Source organism: Alnus glutinosa, chromosome 6, assembly GCF_958979055.1.
Source record: "Alnus glutinosa chromosome 6, dhAlnGlut1.1, whole genome shotgun sequence".
Classification (NCBI taxonomy): domain Eukaryota; kingdom Viridiplantae; phylum Streptophyta; class Magnoliopsida; order Fagales; family Betulaceae; genus Alnus; species Alnus glutinosa.
Window position 1 is genome coordinate 25,533,300 of NC_084891.1, and position 13,758 is coordinate 25,547,057.

Below are 13,758 nucleotides of genomic sequence, written 5' to 3' on the forward strand. Positions count from 1 at the left end.
CGGTGGAATAGCGTATCACTCTTAATAAATAAATATATATATATATATATATATATATATAAAATTAAATAATAAATAATTTTTTAATAAAAAAAAAGGTATAGATGCTTAGCCAATAATTTCTTTTAAAAAAAAATAAAAGAAGCATAATATAAGTATTATCCTAATATTCAAACAATGAAAATAATTCCTCAATTTTTATTCTGTTCGCCAAGCAAATTTGACTCAAATTTAACCGTAGTTAGTTTAAGGTTGTCCTAATATTGTCAAATTATTTTCACCATATATAACTGAAATGGTATGATATTGAAAATTATTTTTCTTTTACAAAGTCCTTATTGATTCAAATGTTAATTTTCATTATTATGTCATCTCAATTATATGACAGTTATATTATAATCTACTAAATTACATTTCTAAAAAAGAAAATGCTTATTTGTTAAAAAAAAAAATTATCTTCTCTTTTTTGTTTTCTCTTTTTAAAACAAAAGTATTAACAAATAACTTAAAATACAAAAAACTTAAAACTGTTTTTATTTTTATGTCACATCATAATACTTTTTCAAACCAAAAACAGAAAATACTCTCCAAAACGAGTAAGTTCCAACCAACCTTTAATTTTATTTTATTTTATTTTACAATAATTAATCTAATGGTTAATTCGAACTGAGATAACAATATTGTAAAATAATTGTAAAATAAAAATATAATATATAATATTACTCTTTTTATTTTTGTTTTAGGCAACACGAATGATCCCTTCTACGTACATTTTAGCCATAGTTCCAAATCTTTTAAATTCAATTTGTTTGATTCCTTATTTAAATGCACTCTACAGTAGTTTTCCTTATCATTTTTTTATAATATTTAAATATTTAAATATTCTTTAAATTAAATGCCAAGAAAAAGAGAAAAAAAAAAAAAAAATTATTTAGATATTGTTTCAAATAAATGTTTGAAGAATAAAAAAAAAGATAAATCATTTAAATATTGTTTCAAATAAATACCGGACAAATAAGAGAAAAGATAAAGTTCTTAATATTAAAATGAAATTTAGAAAAGCTTGCTAGTGCTCTAAGTATGAAATGATTCTTCTCTGTTTCGCCAACTTTAGCCATAGTTCCAAATCTTTTAAAGTCATTTTCTTTATATGAAATGATTCTTCTCTATTTCTCTATTTAATTTAAAATAGATAAAATCCCCATCCCAACCAAACAGACTTATGGGTCCCATTTTTTTTTTTTTTTTCTCGAGGGACTTATGGGTCCCAATTAGTTTATGAGAAATTCAATTTTACATGTTGAATAAAAAGATAAATAAAATACAAAAGGGGTGCATAATTATTTATTTTCCCACTTTTTTATTAAATTTTAAAAAGAACACCTCAATCATTTTAATTACATTCCATTTCATTATAATTTTATTTTCAATTTCAATGGTTTCCTGTTTTTACACCTTTTTTTTCTTTGATGTGTGAGCTACAAATAGGATTCTCAACAATTGTTTGCTCGGATTTAAGAGAATTCGGACATGTGATTGTGAGATACCACTTGTGAGACTCACCTGACCAGATAAATGGTTAGACAACCCAATTTTTATTTGGTCAGGTGGGTTCTATAAGTGGTCTCTCACAATTACATATCTGAATTCTTTCAAATTCAGACAAATAATTGTAGAGGATTCTAATCCGAGCTACGAGGCACATTGATGTTGTAATGTGTTAATCAGATTCGGCTCCTCTGATTGGGCCTGTGCTCTTAGTTTTTGATGGGCCAAGTTAAGAGGTTATGGGCCTCGTTTTCTACTAATACAAAACCATGGGCCACGAAATAAAACCTTGCTCTTTTAGGCAAAAACCAGTAACAGCAAAAACTAAAATTTGGTAAAACTGGAATGACATTAAATAGGTTAATCTCTTTTAGGCACATTTTTTTTTAAAAAAAAAAAAAATGATTTATAATTTCTTTTTCTTTTTTAAGGGAAGACTTCATCACTTTTGTAATCTTTCTCGCAAAGTTCAAAAACTCTTAATTTAATGTATCCAACTTTTAATTTTTTTTTATAATTTCACCCTCTACCATTAGGATTTTTGAATAAATTATACAGTCAAATAGTGAAATGACCGGTATGCTCATGTCAACTTTATGAAATTACAAAATTACTCCTAAATTACAATTAATTTTTAAAAAAATAAAACAAAATACATAGGTATTAAAATTCAAGGGTGAGATTGCAAAAAAAAAAAAAAAAAAAAATTAAGAGTTAAATACATTAAATTTAAAGTTTTTTTTTTTTAACTTTTGAATAAAGATTGCAAAAACGATGAAAGTTTATGGGATTAAGTATATATATATATATAATAGGTTAATTTCTTCTAGATTAAAATATTTTAATAAAAAATAAATAAATAATTTCGTGCACCATCCTTGTTCCGTGTATAAGGAGAAGTGTATGAATGGGCCACAGGGTTTCGCACCAATTGACGCGTGCAAAGTGAGAAAAGAGTCAAGGATGGTAGGAATTACAGGGTAACTGAGTAGGGCTTCTTTGAGTAAGTTTTGGCATTAAGATTAAAAGCTTCCAAACTAAAAAGGGGGTGGGGTTGATGGAGTCCTGCATACATAATTGCTTACATCTTCCTATCACCACATGAGTTTGTCTTCAGAGAGGGAGTGGGAAGAAGATGTATCTTGAGGATATTGCTAGGGCAAAAGGAGAAGGGGAGAAAATTAAAATTGGGGAAAAAAGAAAAAAGTAAAGACCTACTTATTTAATCCCTAGGGTTCGGACTTGTACCAAACTGATTACTGGAGTGTCATAAGTACTAAACCGATCCCTAAGGTAAGCTATTTCTCCAAACTTATCCATGTCGTTGGATGTTTGATAAAAACCATTAGATGCACGCATGGATTTTATGTCACAACCAAATGCCAATTGACATGTGGCATGATGATGACTCTGTCTATTATAAAATAATAATTTTACAATAAAGAATAAGAGGGGCCGCCTTCACCATACGAGGGGCAATCAATAGCCCCTCACATGGGGAGAAACGACTTCCCTTTAGAGGGAGGCGTCGACCGATCCTCATCATCTCTAGAGAAAGCAACCTTCCTTAAGAGAGGCGGGCAATCACCCCTTGTATAGCGAATGTAAGCCTCCTCGACAAATGAGAGATGGTTGGCCACTCCTCTCATGAATGGGAGTGGCCTCCCCTCACATGAAGAGATGATTTTCTTTTATTTTGAAAACATCAAACTTGCCTTTTAAATTCAAACACCATAGATTCTAACTGGATTCACAATTTATAAATATAAAATAGTGTCATTACAACTTAAACCATTAATATCTATATATAATCCCAAAAGTTGCTACAAGCGCCAAGCAAAATAACTAAAATTAACTTATCTAAAGTCAGTCATTCAAAAGTTGAGATTTTTTGCAAACCTCACAAATAAAAGTCAAAACACGCATATTGGTCATCACCGACGACTTTCTCAGAATAACATAATTTTGTAGACAGATGTGTAAGTCTATGGTTCAGCAAGTCAAATATCATGACCTTGAACGTGTGTGATGTAAGCTCCATTTTTCTTTTGAAATTTTCTTCTTTCTAGTGCTTGTAAATAGCTATCACCATGCATAGTTTTCACAAAAAATGGTTTGTTTATAAAATGTAGAAGCCGTTTTGAAAGTCATGTGATTTAGATAGAGATTTTATACTTAATAATAAAACCATACTTATTTTTCTTTACATTTTCTTTACTATGTATATAGTTTCATATCCCAAAATATGAAGCGAGTAAAACGGTTTATAACATTTTGTATTGTAAACATAAGTTTTAATATCAACAGATATGCATATAATATCTCAGGCATATTCCAAAGCATGTTATTTATTTATTGCATATCACACATTTTACTAAGCGGATGCTCCTACTTAATTGCAAGGTTTGCTAAGCATATACGCCAACCTCACTGTTGAATTTACAAGTATTTTACTGATCTTCTAGCATCGAGTTATACAAAGTGTATACTCCTACTTAACCGCCAGAGTTTCTTTAAGCGTATACTCCAATTTAACGGTTGGCCAGGTTGTTCATTTTGCATTTTCATAACATTTTTCAATAAAACTACATTTTTCTTACAAATTTCATTATTTCACGATTCATTTTCCTTTAAACTCGTTTCATTAAACACATGCAATTAATCACATTATGTCAATATATTTTCATATTCAAATTCAAATATTCATGGCTCAATATTACTAAAAAATTCATATTCATATAACATGCATTTGTAAAACGTCATAGTGCAAGAGGATTTTTTTTTTTTTTAAGTACTTAGAATATGAGAAATTAACATCAAATAGTAAGAAACGGCAAAAATTCTCGTCATTTACTGTTGAAGGACGACAAATATATTTCTCCACCATGGATTTCACTACCGTTTTAGAAACAACGTAAACCAATTCACGTCGTTTAAGAAACGATGCAAATTGTCGATATTTCTGTAATGCATGTTTTAAATAGCTTTGCATACCAACCACTTTAAAAAAACAAAAAAACAAAAGTAAGCAATTTGTTTATTTAGCGTGGGAGGAACGAGGAAGCTAGAATTTCCTTATGAAAACTCTGTTGTAACGATGAAGTCTAATGATAACTTTATACACTCGTTCTTGCTCGATCGACTAAGTAGCCAAAAGCAGGCAAGTTTACAGATTTCTGAACCTTACAATATGGTTGTCAGATTTTCTCTCACCCAGAAGGGAGATTTATTATTAGAATTGGTGAATCAAACATTTTCCGAAGATTGCTTAGAAAGAAAAAAAAAAAAAAAAAATGTTAGAATATTCTCAATTTACGGGTTAATTGTAATCCAATCATGGTTATTTGATTACCATATTTTGTATTTACTTTAAACCCTATAACTAGGGATCTTTGTATTATATATAGACAAACAAGTCAATGAACACAATGTAGTAGGTGTCTAACACCAAACCACTCGTAATTCCTTGTGTTCATTTCTCTCTATTGCTTTCACTTTTATTATTATATTTTAGTTTTCTTCATGGTATCATAGATTTATGTTCTTACATGGTATTTGAGCCACAGATCTCTTGTGATGATGGACATTTTTCTCTCGTTATTATCCACTAGTTGTCCTTCACTTGGATACTTTATAAGTTATTATGACATTTTCTCTCTTAATACGTCTTTTAATTAAAAATGAGTAAGGTTTATAAATTTGTAGATGATAAAAAATTATAAAAAATAATAATAATAATAATCGGAAGTCACAAATGGTGTACGTGGATGCATGGTGGCCACGAAATAATAATAAAAACAGTGATGTTGGGATTTGGTATTGAAATGAAAACAAATATGGCAAGTTCCCTCTCGTGCACAGCCTCCACTAAGGTCTAAGGTTACTATTTTAGTATTTTTCTCAAGATCCATCCAAACATTTGTTTGCGTGATCGATGAATTGGAGAATTGTCTGCTTTCTAATTCTAGACAATCATTTAATTAGATCCTTCAACGTACCAATTTCCTAATGTCTTAACGTGTTCATTTTACAAACATATCTAATTACAACTTCATCCCCATCCATCCTCATGACCTCATCCCATACATCATGTACATAGTAATTAGTGTCTCTTATATATATATATATATATATATAAAAGCTCGGAATTATTTTCTTAAGGCCCAAAAACTCCTTTTATTTTGTGGTGATGGAAAAACTGGATCAGCAAAACAAGCAGCATTGTTAAACCTTAATTAGTAATAAGTTGCTTCTATAAGTAAATATATGGACTTGTAAAATCATCTTGATGCCACCGAAGTTTTTGGGCTTTTTTTTTTTAATTATTTTTTGATGAATAAATGTTTGGGCTTTGGCATCATATGGCAACTATTCACCCTTTAAACAAGGGCAAATAGAATATCTAATTCTCATAAACCATAATAGCACAAACACCAAAAAATAAATTACTATATAATCAAATAATATATCGACAATGTCACATTAACAGAGAAGAGAAGGATAAGGAAATACAAAATAACATTTATCTTTATTTAATGAGAAATGATTCATTTCCTCCCCTTGTCTTTCTTTCATCTTCCCAAGTTTTTAAAATAATTAGAGGGTCACATGTTAGCAATATTTCAACAAAATAAAAAATAAAAAATTGAGGATTAAACTTTGTGGACAAGTTCCATTTGTAATTTTTTTGGTACCAAGTCCGATTACACCAAAATCACGCGTGGGTTCAAACTCTTTTTAAAAAAAAAGAAAATTAATTAATTAAAATTTGTGAATTGTGGAGTTAGAGTTCGAACTAATGACATCTGTTTTGATACCTTTTTAAATCATTACTTGCCTCAAAAGCTTAAGCTGACAAAAATTTATTAATTTAATTAGGACTTTAACAGTTTTCAATATAGAAGTGTGATTAATTATTTTTTTTGATGCATCAAAATTTTAATGGAAAAAGTTATTTATTGGTTGGAATTGGGATTCCTGCATTTTGTATTTTGTTCTCTTTTATGAGTGAGTTGGGATGTAAAAGGAGAGGGTTGAAACAAGTAGTTCTCATTTTAAATATGAGGCGTGGCCCTCTCTAATTTTACTGCCAATAACCTAACTTTTTTATATCTTGATTCCCATCTTTCAAATCCAGAAATGTGTACAATCGAACTAAAAATAGTGCAAGTAAAAGGTCACTTTTCACTTTTGGGAGAAGTATGTAATTCACACAATTTTCTTTTCCAGGGCATCTTATGGTTCGTTTGGGTATTGAATTTTTAGAATTAGAATTGAATTCTTATTTTAATTGCGAATTTTGAAGCAAAAAGTTGTGTTTAGGTGTTGAATTTTTAGATTAGAAAATATTATTTTTAATGGTAAGAAATGATTGGAAGTTTGAAAAGTTGTGTATAATGATTGGTATTGTGAAAAGTTATGTGAAATAATGATTTAAATAATAATTATTTAATTAAAAAATAAATAATTTTTCTTTTTAAAAGAAAAAACAAAATTAAAATTAAAATTAAAATTAAAAAAAAAAAAAAAAATAGAAGCAAGGGGTGGCTGCCAGCCACCCCTTTGGGGGTGGTCGCGCGGCCACCCCCAGTGGTCGGGGAGGCCGCACGGCCTTCCCAAGTGGTTGGGGAAGGCGCGCTGCCACCCCCAGTGGTCGGGGGAGGCCGCGCGGCCTTCCCCAAGTGGTTGGGGGTGGCGCGCTGCCACCCCTGGCAACCTCAGGGGGTGGCGCAAGGCCAACCCCTAGATTTAAAGGTGGCCGCGCGGCCACCCCCGAGGTCGGGGGAGGCTGCGCAGCCCCCCCCCAGTGGTCGGGGAGGCCACGCGGCCTTCCCCCAGTGGTCAGGGAGGCCGCACGGCCTTCCCCAAGTGGTTGGGGAAGGCGCTTGGCCACCCCCAGTTGTCGGGGGAGGCCGCACGGCCACCCCCAGTTGTCGGGGGAGGCCGCACGGCCACCCCCAATGGTCGGGGATGGCCGCGCGGCCACCCCCAGTGGTCGGGGGAGGCCGCGCGGCCACCCCCAGTGGTCAGGGAAGGCCGCGCGGCCTTCCCCAAGTGTCGGGGGTGGCTGCCGGTACCAACCGGCAGCCACCCTGCCTTTTTTGTTTTTTTTTTTAAAAAAAAAAGTTATTATTTTTTTAAAAAAAAAATTAAAAAAATTATTATTATTTTTTTTTAAAAAAAAATTATTATTATTTTATTAAGTAAATGCGGGACCCACGCACTGTACGTGGGTCCCAGTCATCATTGACGGTAGAATTGGATTCAAGGAAGAATAAGTTTTATTCTCTGTATCCAAACCAACCATTATATCTTCTCTATTCCAACTCTCCCGTCACAAGTATATGCATGTTTTTTCAATTGTTTATTTCATAAATAAGGAGAAAAAATAAAAAAAAAATATTAGAATAGTCCTTTGAATTTTTAAGTGTATTAATGTGACTCATCAAATTATTAAAGTGTGTCAAAAAAATCACTTCTGTTGAAATATTCTTATAATACACTTATTCTCTTAAAAACTAAGATAAAAAACTTTAAAATAAAAACATTAATATAAAACTAAAAAAATTTAAAGAAATTAAAAACTTAAAAAAATTTAAAAAAAAAAGATTAAAATTAATTAATTTTTTTTTAGTAAGAGTGACACATGCATAATATCATTTTATTGGTATTAACGTTGACAATAATATAATCTGTCAAATATTTTGACAAAATTTGACTACAATGACTAAATTGTTATTTTTTGCTTACCATGAAGACCTTTGAATTATTTTTTATTCTACAGTGAATGATTTATAATTTAAGCTAATCACATAAATTGATTTTGTATTTATCATTTTTTCTGTTTTTTTTTTTTAAAAAAAATAATAATAATTTAGTTTGGTTTTGATTATTAGTTCTGGGGGACCCTTATTTATATATTTTCCCCCATAAATAATAAGAAGCTAAGGGCAGCACCAATTATAAGAACCGTATCATATCATCCTTTCATATAATATAATTTTATTTTTTAAAATTCAATTTGGGAAAAGGGGAAATGAAGGGTTACAAAGTGATTGGGTTTATGTACACGAAATTGTTTATGGCAACACGCATATGAGGTAATGCACCATTTTGTTAACGTCTACGTATTTTAAGTGGTTTTTTTTCTTAAAATAATCGGTTATCATGCCAAGTCGAGTTTATCTAACATTTCCATAATTATGCCGGCAGATGCCTTGAAGTGAGAATTCCCTTTCCGCATTGATGAATACATCAATCCTGAGTGACGGGATTTCCATCCTCCAATTTAAGGTGAAATCACGCATTCACGAGGTTTTTCATCTCGCAGACAATATCTCTTATGACTTTTTCATGTTCCGACAGGAGAACAATCAACAAGTCAGTAATAAATAAGCGTACGTAATATGAAAAAACACTTAAAATATGTCATATCGGCCATGATCAAATGAACGTGAAGAATAGGACTACTCATTTATACTTAGTACTTGATATATATTAGTAGATAGACGTGTGAATCCTGAATGCCTATTCTATGCTTATCATCCTCCAATGCCGCGTGGTTTCAACGCAATTGGGAGAGATGAAAAAAGAAGTATCTCCAAGTTCAAAACAAACACCCTCTTTAAACATTTACCATATTTTTTGAAAAAGAATCCAAGTATCCAAGGTTTAAGAAAACGAGACTACTTCCTATTGGGGGACCACGGAATCTGTATGGAACTCGTTTAAAATCACATGCTTTGTCTACGAACTACTACCTTTTCTTGAGATCGAATAAAGTTGTGGCAAATAGCAAGAACATCGTGTCCATAGATGTACCCACTTTTTAGTGTTACTTCCCCATTTTTAGCACAACAATTTTTTTTTTTTCCAATATCTCTAACATAACTCACCATCCATGCCATTATAACATTATTATAAGCAAAAAAATTATTTATAATTATTGATTTTTAATCACTTTTGAAAAAAAAAAAAAATACACACGTGTTTATAATTTTTAAAAGAATTTATAAAAAATTTTAAAGATTTAAGCATGAGTATTTTTTTGCAAATTCTGTTAAATTATAACCGATACTTAAATCCTACCATTTTTTTTTTGTTCATTAAAAACAATAAGGGATATTTTGAGAATTTTGACATAATTTAACAGAAAAATCTAACGGAAGGTTGAAATTTTTTTAAAAAAAAATTAAAAGATGGATACCTTAAACTGATACTTTTTAAATTTGGGTACATTTTTTAAAAGTGATGAAAGATCAGGGGTTATAGATGAAGTTATCCCTTATTATAATTTATTTATAAACTATGTGTCAATCTTCATTCTATAAAAATGAATATCAAGTGGTACCCCACATTTTAATGGCAGAAAATGATAAGAATACTACAAAGTTATTTTCAAACTAATTTGGCGGTCCATGTTTAATGAAATAATTAAAAGTATATGGTTGATAAGATTTTTTGACACTCAAAAAATGGGTAAAATAGTGAAGTTATTTTCAAAGATAAAATTAGCCCGTATGTTAAATGTTAATATTGTTAATATTGTCTAGAGGACATAAAAATGAAAATAATTTTAATTGTTTTGTATTTTAAGTTATTTGTTAATATCTTTTTTTTAAAGAAAAGAAAAAAAAAAAGAAAGAAATAAAGATGGTATCAAACAAAGTCATTTATTCAAATTATTCTCTTTTTTATTAAAAAAAAAGAAAAGAAAAGAAAAGAAATAAATGCAATATTACGAACTTATTTTGTATAGGATGGATGATGACCATCGTGCTAATTATTTATAAGATAATTATATTTATATTGTACACTTTTGATATATATATATATATATATATATATATATATTTCTTATTCTTTTTCATTGATTTTAAAATGTAATTAACAATATATATATATAAAAAAATCCTTGTTGAATGAAAGTAATTTTCATTTTATCTCTGGGGAAACAAAAAAGAAGAAGAAAAAAACAGATGTTATTGTCTATATGTGTTAATTACGTGGCGGTCCAGGTCAGCAAGCGAGTGTAAAAGGTGCTTTAGAGCACTAGTAGCAGATTTTCTATATTTGTTCCCTTCCCTATATTTAAAAAAAAATTGATAAAAAAACACAAAAAACTGACCCACAATAGATACCTCAATTTTACATATTTTGGTTGGGTAGCACTGTAGTTTTCCAATAACTTTTTTTAATAGAAAAAAATCGTTCTCTCTCCTCTCTCCTTCACGCATGAATCACTTCACCGCTTGATGTTCTCGTACCACTTGTTGCCGTTGTCGATAATGACGTCGCTAGGGTCCATGTGGGAGGAGAGGGCGGCGATGGTTTGATCAACGGGTGAGTTGGCCTTGACCAGGATGATGATGGATCTGGGACCAAGAAACTGATTGCAAATTCTCTCATGAGTCCCATATTAGTTCCTCCTTCTCCTTTCTCCGAATCCGCTTCACTCTGTCTGCAAATCTTATTGTCAACTTTCCGTTCTTGTCTCTATACCTTACATTGTCTTTGTTTGTTTCTCTTCCTGTGATATAAAAGCTTTGTAAGTATTTTGTGACTGGGTTTGTTTGAGCCCAGTCATAGTCTCTTTGCAAAGAATTTGTGTTTCTTTTCTAGGTGCCCAAGAAACAAGCACGCCACTCAATTTCTCTGATAGGGATTTCTAAGGGTTGGATTCTGAATTGAAGAGTTCTGATTGCAACGGAATATGTGGGTTTTGTACGGAGTGTGATGGAGAAGACGAGAGAGCATGAAAGAGAAGAAAATAAATGAATAAAAAAAATAAAATAAGAGTAAAAAATAATATTTAATTAATATAAAAAAATTAAAAGAATTTATTATGGAATATTTTTTTATAGAAAAGTAAAATATAATTTTATTTCTTAAATTTTAAAAAAATAATTAAGTATTCACTGCTAGTGCTCTTAACTTTGCCGCATGTACAGAATTTCACGTGCACCCGGCTTTCCCTACAGAAAGATGCTTCCCAAGCTCTGAACCATCCAATCCAAAAGCCCAAAAGCAGGTTGAGTTGCATTCTTCTGACTTGTGATGGACACTCGCTTTTGCTGCAAATTCCCACCATTACGTCAATTTGTCACTTTCTCAGATTGAGCTCATCTTACCACAACATTGCTTCTTCTTCTTCTTTCTTCTTTTTTTTTTTTTTAAAAAAAAACAGAATATTAAGTAGTGGTGACTAATTAATTCTTTTCGAATCATAAGAAAAATAAAATAAAATAAAATAAATCAATTAAACCCGAATTAATATTGAAATTTATAGGGTTTGGATGCAAGTTATCTGCCAACTTTGTGAATCCAATGAAATTATGGATATGCCATTATTTATAACGCAAACGATTATCTTACAAAATGAGTAATTATGAGTTTCAATTCAATAACAAGATTTTTAAAAATTTATCATTTTATTTATAAACATTTTTCTCCTCAAATGATAGAGTTGTTTACCGCTTCATCAACCCATTTTCATTCATTATTAAAGATTATTTATATCCTTTAATAATCAAAAATAAAGTTTATAGAATAAAATGTGCTAATAAATTTATAGAATAAAATCAAAATCTTTTAATAGTCGTATAAAAAGTTGAATAAAGTTGAATAATATTCAACTTTTTTCAAAAATAAATCATATTTTATTTAACTTTTTTAAATTTTTTCAAATTTTATCTCACAAAGTCAAACCTCGTAATTCGCGCAGTGTATTCGAATAATATTCATATTCAACACCCAAACGCACCATTAAACATCCATTTAGAATCTCCCTTTATTTTTGAGAAACAAAACTACACTTTAGCATAATATATATATATATATATAATATAATATATATTGGATTCAGGAAGAGTTGATTGAAATAACTGCCATCCTCAGGAAAAAGAAAAAAGAAAGAAAGATTGAAAGTAACTGCTATTATTTCGTGTACAATTCGAATCTCTTGACTTGATAGGGAAGAAAGAAACTCAGAAACAAGGCTGTTAATTACATAAAGACCCTCCGGTTTTCGAATAATGCTCAATCTCGCGCGATAAATCGAGACGAACCTCTATGAAGTGCAATGTAGTCTAGGATATGGCAGAAATTAAGAAATTTATTTCCAATGGATTATTCATATTTAGTTTTTTTTTTTTTTTTTGTATTTATAATAAAAATTATAAAAATGGCCAAATAACCTTTTTCATATTTTCTCTTTAAATTTTAAAAGCAAAAAAGACAATTTTATAATTTTTTTTAATAATACTTTTTGCAAACCGTGCCAATATTTTTCATTTTTTTAATAAATAAAAATGGCTCAATATGACAATGTTATTATAAATGACTAAAAAATAATATTTATTTATTTAAAGTAGATAAATATTTAAAATATTCTAGCACTCCCAATGAACTCTTTATACTTAATTTTTCTTAACATTTTTAACAAAAATAAAAAAAAATGCTCATATATAACAAACTCGTTATCAAATGTTGTTAAACTTAACATTTGTCAGAACTCATATTTAGATTTAAAGAGTTAAAAAAGTGAATGTTATTTTTTTTTTATATTATTTTTTGCATTGAATGCTTTAAAATATTTCGCTTAAATTGAGTTTAATGCATTAAATACTTTTGATAGTTAATTTTATCAATAAAAATTAGTATTTGTTTAAAATAGACAAAATATTTAAAAAAATTATTATTTAATAGTTTTAAAAAGTGACTAACTAAATTAATAAAAATAAAATTTTAAAGTTAAATTTTAATTTTTTAAAAAGAAATTCCTCTAATCTTAATCTCTTAAAAGTAATACAACTTCCTTAATTATGTGTATATATATTTTCATTAATAGTATTAAAAAAGTATGGTTTTTTTATCGGAGGCCTGTAATTTTTCATTTTTAATTATTTATTTTTCAAATCAATAGAGATGGATGGAAAATTAAAATAATAATAATATTTTTCTTTTTATTAATATTATTAAAAAAAAAACAAATAAAAAAAAGATATGCATCTCACCGATGAAAAAATATATATCACTCTTTTAGCGTAGGAAAATATCTGTACGGATAGAAAATTATTATTATTTATTAATATTTGTTTGAAGTAGTAGGGTAGGTAATTATGGAATGAAGTGATGGCGGCATGTATGTGCATGTACGGAAAAGCGATCGTCCACATAATAAAGAAAGAAAAAGTGAAGCACCTAAATTAA